This window comes from Apis mellifera, linkage group LG3 (genome assembly GCF_003254395.2).
Source record: "Apis mellifera strain DH4 linkage group LG3, Amel_HAv3.1, whole genome shotgun sequence".
Taxonomy (NCBI): Eukaryota; Metazoa; Arthropoda; class Insecta; order Hymenoptera; family Apidae; genus Apis; species Apis mellifera.
This window is the reverse complement of record NC_037640.1, coordinates 39,463-54,847: the sequence shown is the minus strand read 5'-3', so window position 1 is coordinate 54,847 and position 15,385 is coordinate 39,463. Positions and strand designations below refer to the sequence as shown.

General features: G+C 20.2%; 1 protein-coding gene across 41 annotated transcripts in view; it reads right to left on the bottom strand.

Annotated features, from left to right (window-relative positions):
• Positions 1–15,385, bottom strand: part of LOC409422 — a 198,351-nt gene that overhangs the window by 167,425 nt on the left and 15,541 nt on the right. For 31 of the 41 annotated variants that reach the window (XM_026439568.1, XM_026439555.1, XM_026439575.1 and 28 more), the window contains 2 exons: positions 15,263–15,376; positions 15,067–15,182 (listed from right to left, as the gene is read on the bottom strand). The gene's annotated coding sequence lies outside the window, so the exon portion shown is untranslated. Of the gene's footprint in view, positions 1–14,742; positions 14,940–15,066; positions 15,183–15,262; positions 15,377–15,385 lie in introns of those variants that run through there. The other 10 variants (XM_026439577.1, XM_026439578.1, XM_026439574.1 and 7 more) reach the window with 5 other exon arrangements.

Here is a 15,385-nt window from a genome sequence, read left to right as displayed (position 1 = left end):
AGACTGTAATATAGTTTATTAATAATATAAGATAATTATAAAATTAATTACTTTTCAATTCAAGAAAAATTGAAATGATATTAATGTATGATGATTGTAAATAAAACACATGATTTTATATAGACAATATTATTCGAAAAGATTTTATTTATATGTGTAAATATATTTTATAATATTGAACAGATATTATATAAAAATTACGAAAAATAAGTTTAGTATAAAAATAGCAAATATTAATAATATTTATTTCTTTATCAAATTAACTTATATATGCTGACAAAATATCGAATTTATATTGTATATAAAAATAGTGAAAGAGTGATTCAACTCTAGATTTTGAATCTATTTATTCTAATATCATAATTGTTTAAAAAAAAATAAAATAAGAAAATAAAAAACAATATTTGAAACAAAACTATATTATTTTCAGCATTTTAATGGACAAAATTATCAGCTCTAAAAATGACATATGAAAATAATCCAGATTTCCAGATCTGAAAATTAAGTGGATGCTAAATCATGAATTTAAAAGAATGCTAAAGCTTTTTTGATGAAAAAAATAAAATCAATTGAGACTGTTCTATTGTGGACAAGATTCCGTATAATATATGCTGAGAAAAATAAAATAATCAGAATAAGTTTATTGAAATTATTTTATAAATGTTATAATAAATAAAATGAATCGAAAAAGATCAATCGTACATTATATTTCAAAAATAGTTTTGCTATTTAAATTGACACAGCAGTTTAAAGATATAAATGAAACAGAATATGGAACAGAAAAATCTTATTATCGCGTTTAAAAATTTTATCGAATTTAAAATATTGTTCACCGATTGAAGGCCTGGTATTATGAGCAGAATATTATTGAATGATTTACAGATCATTTAATAAATGAATAAATATTATTAAAGATATGAAACATGCAAGTTCTTCTATAATAGAAAAAATCTATTAGAAGCGAAAGAATATTGAAAGATTAAAATTCGCTATAATTCTCGTGTCTAACATGAAAAGAAATAACATGTATCATTTTTATAGAAAATCGGAAATTATATATTGAAAAAAACAAAATAGAAAAGGACAATTCCTGGCTCGCAAGAATGAAGATAAAAGATAATAATATTAAATATTGATTTTAAAACCTGAAATCTCTAACATAAAAGATATTCCCTTAACACAAATAAAAGATGAAGATATATTATTTACCAATTCGAATGCTCGAAAGATATAAAACACATATCTTTCAAAAGAAATAATTTAAAAATATGAAAACATATATGGAAAATGCATATGACTCGTGGGCGATATAATATGCTGTTAAAGACAAAAACAATATTGAAAATATATAGAATAGATGTTAAAACTAATAAATAATTAATCTGTTTACAAAAGCATTACTGAAACAAAAATTTCAGAATTTGTTATTTCAGTATTGTATTACAAAATGCAAACATGATTTCTTCGATATGAATGTACGAAAGCATTCGTCAAGTTGAATCTATACAACGTATAAGAATGCGACTCATATCTTATTTATTCTTTGTATGGATTCAATGTCACTAAGCACAATCACTATTTTGTTTCTATTTTCTTTTTCTTATTTTCTTATTTTTATCTTCTATTATTATTATTTTCTTTTTCTTATTTTTTGAACCGCCCAACATATATAAATGGCGATTTACATCTATATAAATTTATTATTTCTTATTTCTTTTTCTTATTAACTCTGATGTTACGATTGCCGATTATATATGGCATCCATATAATGATTGTGTATACAAATGCCATCTATAGTCATTTTAATTAATTCTGCTATATCTGCAACTATTTTTTCACTTTTTTTAACTTTATTGGCACAGATTTAATCACATATTAAGAAAACTTTCGACATGCATAATGCTTCTTAATCATCAAAAAATTATTTTATTTTTTCTATTCGATGATAGAATATTTATATGATAAGAAATTATTATAATAAAAATTATTTCTTAATCTAATGTAAAAATTCGGAAAAGACCGGTTATAAGTCTTATATACTATAATTGTTAATTATTTTAAAAATTTAAGATTAAATTTTCTTTTGAAAAATTAATTTAAAAAAAAAAGGTTTTATGAATGTTTTGTTAAAATAAAAAAGTGATTTTATTTTAAAACGAATTAACATATTCAAATAATAATTCAAATAACGAAATAATGAAGATAATTTTAGATTATCAGTAAAAAAAAATGAGCAAATATAAATATAATTTCATAGTCAAAAATAAAATTAATTGAAGAAGCCAATCTATTGTTATATATAACATGACAAAAAATTTTATTTTAAAAATTCATGAATTATTGAATAAATTTCACATAACGTACAAAGAAAATGATGATTAACTTATATGTAATGCATGAACACAAATTATTTGTTAATATATGATGATTGTTAAATTAATATATATGTAATTATATATTGATATATTTAAATATTAGTAAATAAATCATAATTTTCTATCTTAGAATTTATCCTTTCTGGATAAATGTTATATTAATATCGAAATTATAATTAAGTAATAATATGTATATATTATATATAATATGCAATTATGTAATAATATAACATTCAATTTCCAATAATAATAAATAAAATTCAATTTTCAGGAAATAATATTAAATATTAAATATTAAATATTAAATATTAAATATTAAATACTAAATATTTTTCTTTGTGCCTAATATCTAGATCTTTAATTTATAATTTATGATTTTCTTTTATGTAGAATATTAATTTTTAACTTATCAAGAATAAAAATTGATAAAAAAATTAATATATAATTGTGATGTGATTGAAACGTCAAGAATAATCATATGTAAAATTAAAATAAAAAAAAAGACTCTTTCTTACTGAAACTGCCATTGAATATTGTTCTATTCATTTCATGCGTTATGTGCTTCTTTAATTTCTTCATGATTCGTGTAATATTTTCAATTTATAGTAAATAATATCAAAACATTAAGAGCTTAAAATATATTATTTGTTGAAAATAATATAATATATATATTGCCATTATATATACTGCCATTGAATATTATTCTATTCATTTCATGCGTTATGTGCTTCTTTAATTTCTTCATGATTCGTGTAATATTTTCAATTTATAGTAAATAATATCAAAACATTAAGAGCTTAAAATATATTATTTGTTGAAAATAATATAATATATATATATATATATATATATATATATCATAATATAATAAAATTTTGTGAATATCAAAGAAAAATTCCATACTGTTTCATACTGAGATTGAAATAATAGCATACTTTGTTAATATGTTTAGACTCAATATTCCGTCATCCATTAATAAATAAAGATTACAATATTATATTATATAAATTTTCAAGTATGAAATTTGCGCGGAAAAAATTAAATGAATCCCTCCAAAAAAACAAATTCTAGAATTAAAAGAACTATAGTTATCAATAGCAAAAATATTAATAGTAATAAAAAGAAGTCATAAAATAATACACGATTTTTTTAAAAAATGTTAAAAATTATGGAAAAAAGAAAATTATGGAAAAAAAGAAAAAGAAAAATATCAATCGGTCATTATTTTTATCCAATTGAAATAAGTAAGCAATTTTGCGTGTAGTTTCTAATGCACTATTAACAAAGCAAATAATATAAAAATACAATATTAATGCCAGTGTTTCAAATATTCGTCGAGTTCTATAATCATGTGAAAATATTAAGAAATTAAAAGTAAAAAAGAATCTGCGTTAACAACGAAACACAAAACAGGACGTTTTGCAAAAGAAAGAGTGCATTAAAATGGAAGTAGAGTACTATTCTCAGTTAAAAAAAAATTTAACTTAAAATTGAACTGATGATCCTGATGGATTTCAATATTATTTTTATGACACACAAAAAGAGATAATGCAATGACAAAAAGAGGCAGTGTAATAGTTTAAACGGCTATTTTGGCAAGATAAATATTAAATGTATTAATGAAAAAGTGAATATTGTTTATCACAAAAATTTAATTAAAGAACAAATAAATAATTATACAAAATGCACTTTGAATCTGATTACAAAAGATAATGCAATTATATATATATTAAAATTAATCTAAATGTATTTTAATACATTATTGGTAGATTGGTAGATTGGTAATCTATTAATCGGCTTATTGTTTCTAATGCTTATTGGCCGATAACTTATTGTCACAGCAACCAATAAATTAAGATATAATTATTAGATTAAGTTCTTATATTTTTATATAATTTTTTAAAACTTATTTTTCGTGATGAATAAAAAAGAATGATAATGGAAAGTTTTATTTAGATGATCTGTCAAACTGTTCTAAAATGATAAAAAAAATGTAATGATTCGATATTGTGTATATGTTACCATTATAATGATTCAAAAGATAACGATCCAAATAACATTGAAATCAAATGATTTGATGATGCATCAATTATTTGGGAATCTTTCAAAGACAAATTCAGCATAAAAATTATATTCTCCAGAACTCGGACGATATAAATTTATTCATTGGAAATTATTATTATTATGAGGAAATTGAATAGGGAATCATTATCAAGTAAAAAATAAATATAAAATTATATAAACAAAGAAATGAATAGATATCATGATATCAAAAATGAAGAAATTTTTAGATCTAATTTAAATAATAATAAGAGATTTTTAGATCTAAGTTCTAGTGGAACAAGTAAAAAAGAATACTTTTTATTGGTCAACTATAGAACTCTAGCTATAGAAACTGCATTCTTCTTATGAATAATGAGTAGATTTTTATAATAATAATTTTTATAAATAATTTTTATAACAAAGAATATTCCTCTAATTCGAATCAGTTTATTAAGTTATTGATTATTATAAAAAAAAAATTTGATGAAATATATAATTGTTATATAAATGTTAGTCAACAATTGTTTTTGGACGAGTATAATTTTTTAAAGAGGCAGACTTTCGATTAAAAAATATAATTATGCAAAAATGACAAAATAAGGAATATTTGTAAGAGCACTATGTGAAGCTCTTATAGAATATGTATCCAATTTTCACGTATATGCTAATGAAGAAAAAAATTATAAGACTGTTTTAATTATTGTAAAACTAGAACTATTGTAAAACTAGAACTTTTCGACATCAAAGACATTGTTACAGCGAATTCAGCATTGATAACGGTCAAAAACACATTATCTAACACAAGTTTTTGTTTCTTTCGCAGAATTCGTGATAATAGCGTTTTTCATATCGAAAAGCTACAATTTTGATCCAAATTGATTTTTCATGGAAAAATTTGTCATAATAATGCGAATTTGTGTTAGATAACGTTTCTCTGATCATTTTCAATATCAAACAATACCGTAACAGCGATTTTCATGTCAAAAAATTACAATTTTAATCAAAATCAATTTTTCATGGCAGAATTTGACATAATTTGGCAAGTTTTTCTTGGATGTCGTATTTCTGTTTCGAAGCTGAATTCGTAGTAGCAAATTATTAGCGTCGAAAAGCTATAATTTTAATTAAAATCGCATTTTTGTGACCGAATTCAATGAACTTGACTATCAGCTTGAAAATATCACTCTCAACGATTGTTGATTGGGCAGTAAAAACAATAAATAAAAATGGGTTAGCTGAATGAATATATTTGATTATACGTAATTGCACATATCTTGTTTATTAAAACATTTGAAATATGTGTATCGAAGAAAAACAAATAGATATCAACTATGAACATTGGATAATAAAACAACAAATAAAATTTCAATTTAACTTTAAATTCTATAACACTTTCACTAAAATTTAATTGAACTGAAATTTATTTAGTGTGTGTATGTTTATTATATTTGAGTTTATTATATTTGTCATAGTTTTATGTGCCTATCATATCTTCGATACTTTTGATATTCAGTCTATTTCTTTGTATCTCAAATACTCTTCTCAGAGGTTTCGTCAAAAGATCTGGCTGCTAATTCTCCGATACTATATGTTGCAAAAGAAACTCTTTCTCGTTGAATCTTGTATAAAGTAATAGCGTACATCAATATGCTTACTTGTTTAATGTACTTGTCAGTGACACTAGACCAGATATTATATTTGCAATAAACAAAGCCAGCCAATATTTGGAAAAGCTCAAATTCAAAAATAAAATTCACTGGAATGCAATAAAGAGAATTTTCAAATATCTAAAGAGAATATAGTATTCATTTTTCAACCGAACAGAATAATCACATTAAAGCATTTAGTGATTTACAGATTACGTTGGACACACTGAAACCAGAAAGTCCACTACTGATTTTATATTAAAACTAGAAGATTCTGCAATTGTTTGGGGGTCAATACGATAACGGTAGCTCTATCGATTACTGAAACCGAATACATAGCAGCTAGTTAAATTCTGAAAGAGATCATATGGATGAAAAGTCTGATCAATGATCTAGTTATGTTCAAAAATTTTACAACGATTTTTTATGTGAATTTGAGAAAAGAGAATTGTGCATTGCTATATTTGCCTGATGCTTGTCTGTAATGACTTTAAATTTCATTATAAATAATTTACTTTTTCTTTCTCCTACTGCAACAATATTTCCATTCTTCATAAATGTGCATTTTTTATCATAGTTTTTTATCAAGAGCTGCCGAAAAAAGATTGAAATTCAGTTCTAGTACGTATGAAAAACATTACTGAGATACTTTCGCACCCACTCTTTTCTTTTTTTTTTGAAAGCAAGAATGTCGATATCTCCTAATCCAATTGTTTGAGTATATTTTCACCTATCTTAATATTCTCTATTGTATCGAATTTTTATATGGCAAGAACCATTTACAATGATTTGACATGTGTTTAGTCGTACCCGAATCCATGTGCCATGCATCACTGGATGTTTCTAAATTATATTCTTCAGACATGGCTGATGAATATACAATGACTACTTTTCCTCCTTTCCTTCCTGTATATTTTTCGTTTGCTGCTTTTTGGTTTCTGTATTCCTTGATCCAATATCCTGGTTTATGGCAATAATGACATACATCTAATCTAATATTGTCTTTTTTGAAATTTTTCTTATATTGATGTTAATTGGGAGTAAAAGAAATGTTTTCTGCCCTTTCTTCGGTTCCTATCCTTGTTTTTTCAATGAGCCTTGAAATAAAATTTGTGAGAGTTCTTTTGTTGAGTTGAATTGATTCCTATGCACTGATAAAGTATTTGAATGACGGAGATAATGTTATATTTTAATGATAATCATTTGATTTAGAATTTTCTCACCCAATTTTTGCAGCAAGAGATGTGCAAGATTCTCGATCGTTACAATTTGAATAGCGACATCATCGTCCGGTTCATTTTGATTCCTCCTGTACCATTGCTACATGTGTACATTAATATCAGATTTTTGTTCGTAGACAGACTCCAGTTTTTTTCCACATATCCTTATCTAATTCACAGTTGATAATGCAAAAAGTGATTTTTCATCCACTGAAGTAGCGATTATGCGTTGAGTTGTATTGTCGAGTTTTATCCAAGCAACGTGTGTACAATTTGCATTATTTCTGGTACAGGAAGAACTGATTCATCTGTAACTATTTCCCATGCACCGCAGGATTTCAAAGTAATGCGTACGTGAAATTTCCATGAGGTCCAATTTTCCAATACTTTCAGCATATTAATACAAACAGTTTCATACTCAATCACGATCAGATTATATTTCACGTTCGCTCAAGACCGAATACCTAACCAACATGCTATTTCAATTTCAATTCAAACAGTACCTTATCTAATTGTTTATTGTTTCTTTCATAATCTGGACCCATAACCTGTTGATTGGGCAGTGAAAACAATAAATAAAAAAGTACGGGTTTAGCTAAATGAATATATCTGATTATACATAATTTCGCGTATCTATTTATTAAAATACTTGAAATATGCATATCGAAGAAAAATAAATAGATACCAAGAATGAAGTATTGGCAACATAATAAATAATAAAACCACAAATAAAATTTCAGTGAACTAACAAAACAATATATTTAAGGTTAATAGATTACTAATTAAATAGATTATTAATATTATTAAGAATGTTTATCAATATATTTAAACACAAAAATTATTATGAGTTTAAATATTTCTGTTTTATTAAAATTATTAATTATATGGTATAATTTTTAAAAAAATGTTCGAAATAACGACACTATGAAATTTCATATGGATTGTACTATATGTGAGATTTATTTTTATTTATGTTCTAAAATTCTCTTCTACAAACAATTGTGAATTTTATAATATGAATCTGTAAAAATGTTGAAGACAAAAATAGTTAAATTATTTACACTATCACACTTTCAAATTAAACAAATAAAGAAAAGTAAAGAAAATTAAAATACATCCGTAAACTTTTTATATATTTATTGTTTCAAATCACTGATTTTCTTCTTTTTATTTCTTTTTACTGACAAATTTTCAGTTTCATAAAGATTACAATCATTATGGTTACGTAAAATTGATTCGTATTATTCATACCAATCTTTTGAAATTATGCATTAAATTTATTTATATTTTTATAAATTATATTTTAAATATATATTAATATACGTGTGTATATCTACATATATACATAATGCGAATATGATTTACAAAGTACAAATTCACAGAATATCTACTAGAAAATAACGTGATTAAACGTGACGGCAAAAAACGATATTTAAATTAAATAACCTATTTTAGCTCTTCTATAACAACATTCGATTTAAAATATTATATATATATACATATATATATATATAGATATTTACAGTATATCGACATTGTTATTAATTATAATAACGTACCATACCTGTTAACGATATTACTTTTAATTATTTTAATTGTCATAATTTTGATATATATTTAGTTTTAATAAATATATGATATCATGAATTTATTTATCGCACAAATAATACTAATATTACCAGACGATATATATGACAGATTTTCATAAAAATATAAATTATTTATATTATCAAAAATCTTTATCTTTCTTTAATCTTCACTTTTATAAAAGGATACAATGCGTACCATATACATATATATATATATATATACAGTATATTGTATATATACTATATATTGTATATTGTATGTATGTACATACACACACATTTATATTATATTCCTTCATATATATTGATTTAAATATTAACTTATTTTTTTTTTTTCGAAGAGTTTTCTTTTCAATGTATCTAATTTTTGTTAATAATAAGGTAAAAATATATAATATAAAAATTATTGTAATAAATAATGTAGTTTTTATTTTTGTATATAAATAGATTAAAGCAATATTTTTTATTAGATTAAAATATATTTCATTATTTATTATTATTATTTTTTTATGATTATTTAAATGATAATGTTATGAAAATAAAATACGTAAAATGAATTTAATTTTAAGGTTTTAAAGGTTCGTTTATTAAAGAAATAAAATGTGAAGATATTTTAATTAATATTCCTTTATCTTAAAGAAAATGTTTTAATGTTTTTATAATTAATAATTATGATTAAGAAACAATTAATTATTAATTAATAATGAATTTATTGGACAGGTTAAAAATAATATAGTAGAAATATAAATTGAATATACAATTAAATAAATTAATAAAATTGATGGATTATTATAAATATTATTTAAATAAATTCTTGAGATTGTTGAAATTATGGTTGATAATAAAATTTTAGATAAAATTAAAATTGTTGTTACATGAATTTATTATAAATTATAATTTTAATTATATATATAACAAATATCTATCCTTCAAAAAATAGTTTAATTAAAAATGATAATTTTGGGAATTATCGATGTTTAATAATTTAAAATTTTTTGAAATTTTAAATAAACTTAGCTAAAATATCATTTTATATATTTTTAATTTACAAAATTAAATAGTTTTAAATTAAACTATTTAGCTAAATAATAATTAAAATTTATTAAATTAATATTTTTCATAATTTTATTATTTTTTATATTTACATTACACTATAATGTGAATTTTCTAAGATTTTTAATTTTAACACAATTTTTGGTTATTACAGTTTTATTTTATACTATTGGTAATTAATATATGAAATTAATACATGATTATTTTTAATTTTTTTAATCTTTTCTGTTTATTGAATTAGTTTTGGATTTATCATTATTGGTAAGAATAAATTGTATATTAGATCATCAAAAATTAAGAATATTAATTAAAATTGATATTTATTAATTTAGTATTATCATGATTTTATTAATGTTTATTTATATTATTTATTAAAAATATAAATAATTTAAATGTAATTATAATCATATTATTAATAAATTTATTTAATTTTAATCGAATCGAATGAATTTTTATTTTTTGTAATTTTACTTTCAATAATTTTTCTTACGATTTAATAATATTAACTTTATGAGTTTTTGGATTAATTTTTTTATCATTAAATAATAATAGAATAAATTGTTTGTTTATAAATTTATCCCATTATTATTAGTTTTTATATCAATAAATTTATTGGTATTTTATTTATTTTGTGATTTTTAGTTTTATTATTGATTTTTTATTTAGTTAGTCAAATGAGAATATAGTGAAAATCGTTGATTATCAGGACTTTATTTAATATTTTCTATAATAATTTTTTCATTATCTATATTATATATTATTTATTATATTTATTGAAATGATTGTAGATTAAATTTTATTAAATTGTAGATTAATTGAAATATTAAACTTAAATTTAAACTTAAATTTAATATTATTTATATATTTATCGATATCATTTTTAATTAAAATTCCAATTTATTTATTTCATGGTTGATTATTAAATGCTCATGTTAAAGCACTTTATTATGTATCAATAACTTTAGCTTCAATTATATTGAAATTAGGAGGGTATGGAATATTACGATTAATAATAATTTCTAAGAATAAATTTATTTTTATGCAAAATATTTTAATCGTAATTAATTCATTTGAAATTTTAATCAATTTTAAGATTAACATATGTTTATCTCAGTATGATATAAAATCTATCATTGCAATTTCATCAATTGTACATATAGGATTAATAATTACAAGAATATCAACTTTTCTTTAAAGAATAATTTTTTTTTTAAGAATAAATGGTTATTTATAGTGGTTATTTAATTAATAATTTCTCATAGTTTTAGATCTTCAGGATTATTTTTTTTTAATAAATGTAATTTATAAAAAAATTAATAAACGTTTAATATTTGTTAATAAAGGTATAATTAATTTCATACCTACAATATCATCATCTTGATTTATAATATGTTCATATAATATAGCATCATCTGTTTCATTAAATTTAATAAGTAAAATTATGTTAATTGGTTTAGTATCATGATTAAAATTTATAATAATTATTTTAATAATATATTGTTTATTTAGATTTTATTAATATTTATTAATCATGGAAAGATTTATATAAAATTTAAAATCAACAATGCTTCATTGATTGAATATTTTATTTCAATAATACATTGAATTCCATTAAATTTAATGTTTTTAAAATTATATTTTATTTAATGTTTATTTAAATAGTTTAATAAAAATATTGATTTGTCAAATCAATGATATAAATATAAATTTATTTTAAATTATCATAAAAATATTAATTTGTAAAATTTCGTTATTTAAATTTAGATTATTTATTATACTATTAAGATTGTATCTTTTTGAATGAAATATTTATACATTTAATTCTATAAAATTTAATTTTTTTATAATAATTGATTATAAATCATTTATATTTATTTTCTTAGTAAGGATAATTTTTTTTATAATTATTATTTACAAAATTAGATATATTAGATATATTAGATTTAAGAGAATTAAAAAAAAAATCAGTTTTTATATTTAATAGTTATTTTATTTTTAATTTCTATATATAATACTTCTGTATTTATATTTAATAACTTTATTTTTAATTTCTATAATTTTAAGACCAAATATATCAATTATCAATTATTTTAGGTTGAGATGGGTTAGGATTAATTTCTTATTGTTTAGTAATTTATAATATAAAAATAAAATCATTTACTTCAGGTACAATTACTATTATTTTAAATCGTTGATGCTGATATTGGATTATTATTAATTATATATTTAATAACTTATCGTGGAAGATGAAATTTATCTTTTTATAATAAACAAATGAATTTACAATAATTTCTTTGTCATTAATAGCTTTTATTAAAAGAGCTCAAATTCCATTTACATATTTCCATTTTTGTTATTATTCTAAGGATTTAATTATTGAATGTTTCTTTTCTAGAAAAATAAATTATTTTTCAATGATACATTTAATTATTGGAACAATTTTAACCGTTTCATATTCTTTTCCAATAATTTTGATAATAACAAATAAATATTTAATAATTAATGTTGTATAATTTTAAAAAAGAAAGAAAAAATTATGGAAATTTCTATATATATTAATATATTTCTATAATAATAATTTTAAGATGAATTTATAAAACATTAATTTTTAATACAATAAATTTTAATTTATGTATAATTAATATATAAATTAATAATATTTAAAATAATAATTATAGGAATAATTATAGGATATAATTTTATAAATTTATAAATTTATTTTGTTAAGTAATAATATTGGTTTATTGCAAATATTATTTATATGTATAAATATAATTTATAAAAGAATTTATAAAAAATGAATTTTATCGATATTTAATTATGAAGTATTTATTGAAAAATCAATTATTGAAATATTATCAAATTAAATTTATATAGTTTTATTAAATTACTAATATAAAAATTAATGCATTTTTATTTATTAATTAATTAATTAAATTATTTATTTAAATAGCTTATATTTAGAGCATAATATTGAAAATAATAATGAAAATTTTTAAATCTTTTAAATAGATAATAATATATAATTTTAATTTTTTAATTTTTAAATTTGAATCAATAAATAAATAAAAATGTATAAAAATAGTCAAATTACATCAACAAAATATCAATATCAAATGGCTAATTCAAAATTTACATTATGTTTATTTGAGAAATGAATTTTTAATATTCGATATAGCGGTACTGAAAGAAAAATTGATCCAATTAGTATATGTAAATCATGAAATCCAGTAGCTATATAAAAAATTGATTCATAAATTCTATCATTAAAGCAAAAAAAGGAATTTAAATATTCAATTGTTTATAAAATAGTAAAATAAATCTCTAACAAAATTGTTAAATAAAATTTTTTAAATTTTAAATTATTAATAATTAAATAATAATGGCTTAATATTACTGTAAATCCTGAAGAAATTAAAAAAAATGAAATGAATGTGATAATAGAATTTCTATTGGATTAAAAAATTTAATACTTTCTAGTAGTGGTCATAATAATCAATTTCAATATCAATTTCAATATTTGGAGAAATTATTAAAAAAATGAAAGAAAATCCAAAATAAAGATACAAAAAATATTAATTCTGAAATAATAGATAAAATTATTCTAAATTTTAAAAAATTAATAATAAAAAATGTAATACTTGAAATGTTCTTTCTCGAATAATATCACGAAATCAAAATATTATAATTAAAGTGTACGTATTAATTATTATTTAAAATTATAAGTAAAGAAATTGTTTTATAAATTCAAATAGCTGTTCTAAATAAATATATAATATAATAATCTAAAAGATAAAATAATTAGTCATGGACTATTTGTGACTGTATGAAATGGAAAGTTTTTTTTCATTATTTATTAATTAAAATTAATTTGATTCTGAAAAATATAAAATTAAAAGAATCGAAAATACATATCTTTGAATAATTGATACAAAAATTTCTAAAGTTAATAATATATTCTAAATTAATAAATTAATTGGAATTATTGTAATAAAATTTCTAATAAAAATATCTAATAATGTTAACATTAAATATCCTGAAATTAAATTTGTTGATAATCGAATTGATAAAGTTCATTGATAAAGTCGAATAATTAATCTAATTAATTCAATAATAATTATAAAATTTACTAAAAATACTGGAGAGTTTTTACTGGAAACCATTTTTTTATTATGGAACATCAAAAGCGTGTAAAATCAATTTTTCAAGTTTCAATATTATATTTCTTTCTCTACATAATTTCATTTCATAATAATTCAAAATGAAACAAAATTTTAAATTATAAAATACTTAATTCTATCTCTATCTCAACGGAGATAGAAAGAAATATATTTCCAGAAGAAATTGTATGAAAAAATGAGAGTTGATTTTACATATTCAAAGAAATTTTCTCTACAAAAATAAATTATTCTATGCATAACATTTTAAAATTTTGTATATACGTAAGTTTTCATTGAAATCAAATCTTTCATGATAATTCAATTTCTTTACAAGATATATAGTATAAATAATTTTTGTGACTATATATTAAATTACAAGTAAAACCTCTGAATAATCAAACTAATAGTAATAATATCAATAGTCTAAGTGTTCAATATAATTTTTATAGATAATCCAATAATTTATATTATTTTGTTTGTAAAGTGAAACATGATAGTTTTACTGTATATTACCCGTTTATGCATATTTATGTTTATATGTACATATACATTCGTTTCAATCAGTTCTTTCAGTTTTTTGATCTCTTTTACCTCGTGCCTATCAAATCATTTTTCAAATTGCTAGTACTACATAGCATTTCCTTTTTCTTCTCTTCTTTTTATTTTTTTTTTTTTTCAATACACAGCTTCTAAATACATAGGAATACTATTAACGAAGATATCATCAGATTTATATTTATTTTCGCTCATAAATTTATCTTCAATTTTTTTCTATGACTCGTTTGTTCAATTACATATCGCTTATCATTTTCAAACTTCTATCTAATTTCACCATGCCAATCTCTATCATTGCCTATCATTGAATATATTTTAAATATATAAAAATATATTAGAGAGATATCATATTCTCCTCTAATAAGGAACGATCACATCCGATTCAAAATTTTCAACGATACTATGTGGTAAAATTGTATACATACACATTCTAAATTGAGTCGTTGAATCTAAATATAATTTATTTCCATCTAAACTTTCAATTGTTAAAGTACCATCTCGAAATGTGTATCTCCATCATCCGTAATTAGATTATCGAAATCTAAAATTTTATTTAAATAAAATGTATATTTATTTATTAAGTAAAAATTTCATAAAAGTATTTCATACCAATCTTCTTACCAATGCTTACTATTTTATCTTGTTCATCCTGTTACGTAATACGTTAATGTTAATGTTCTTTTGATATGCTCAAATCATTTTTATCTAAATTAATATTCACAACTTTAAATTCTTCTGAAAACA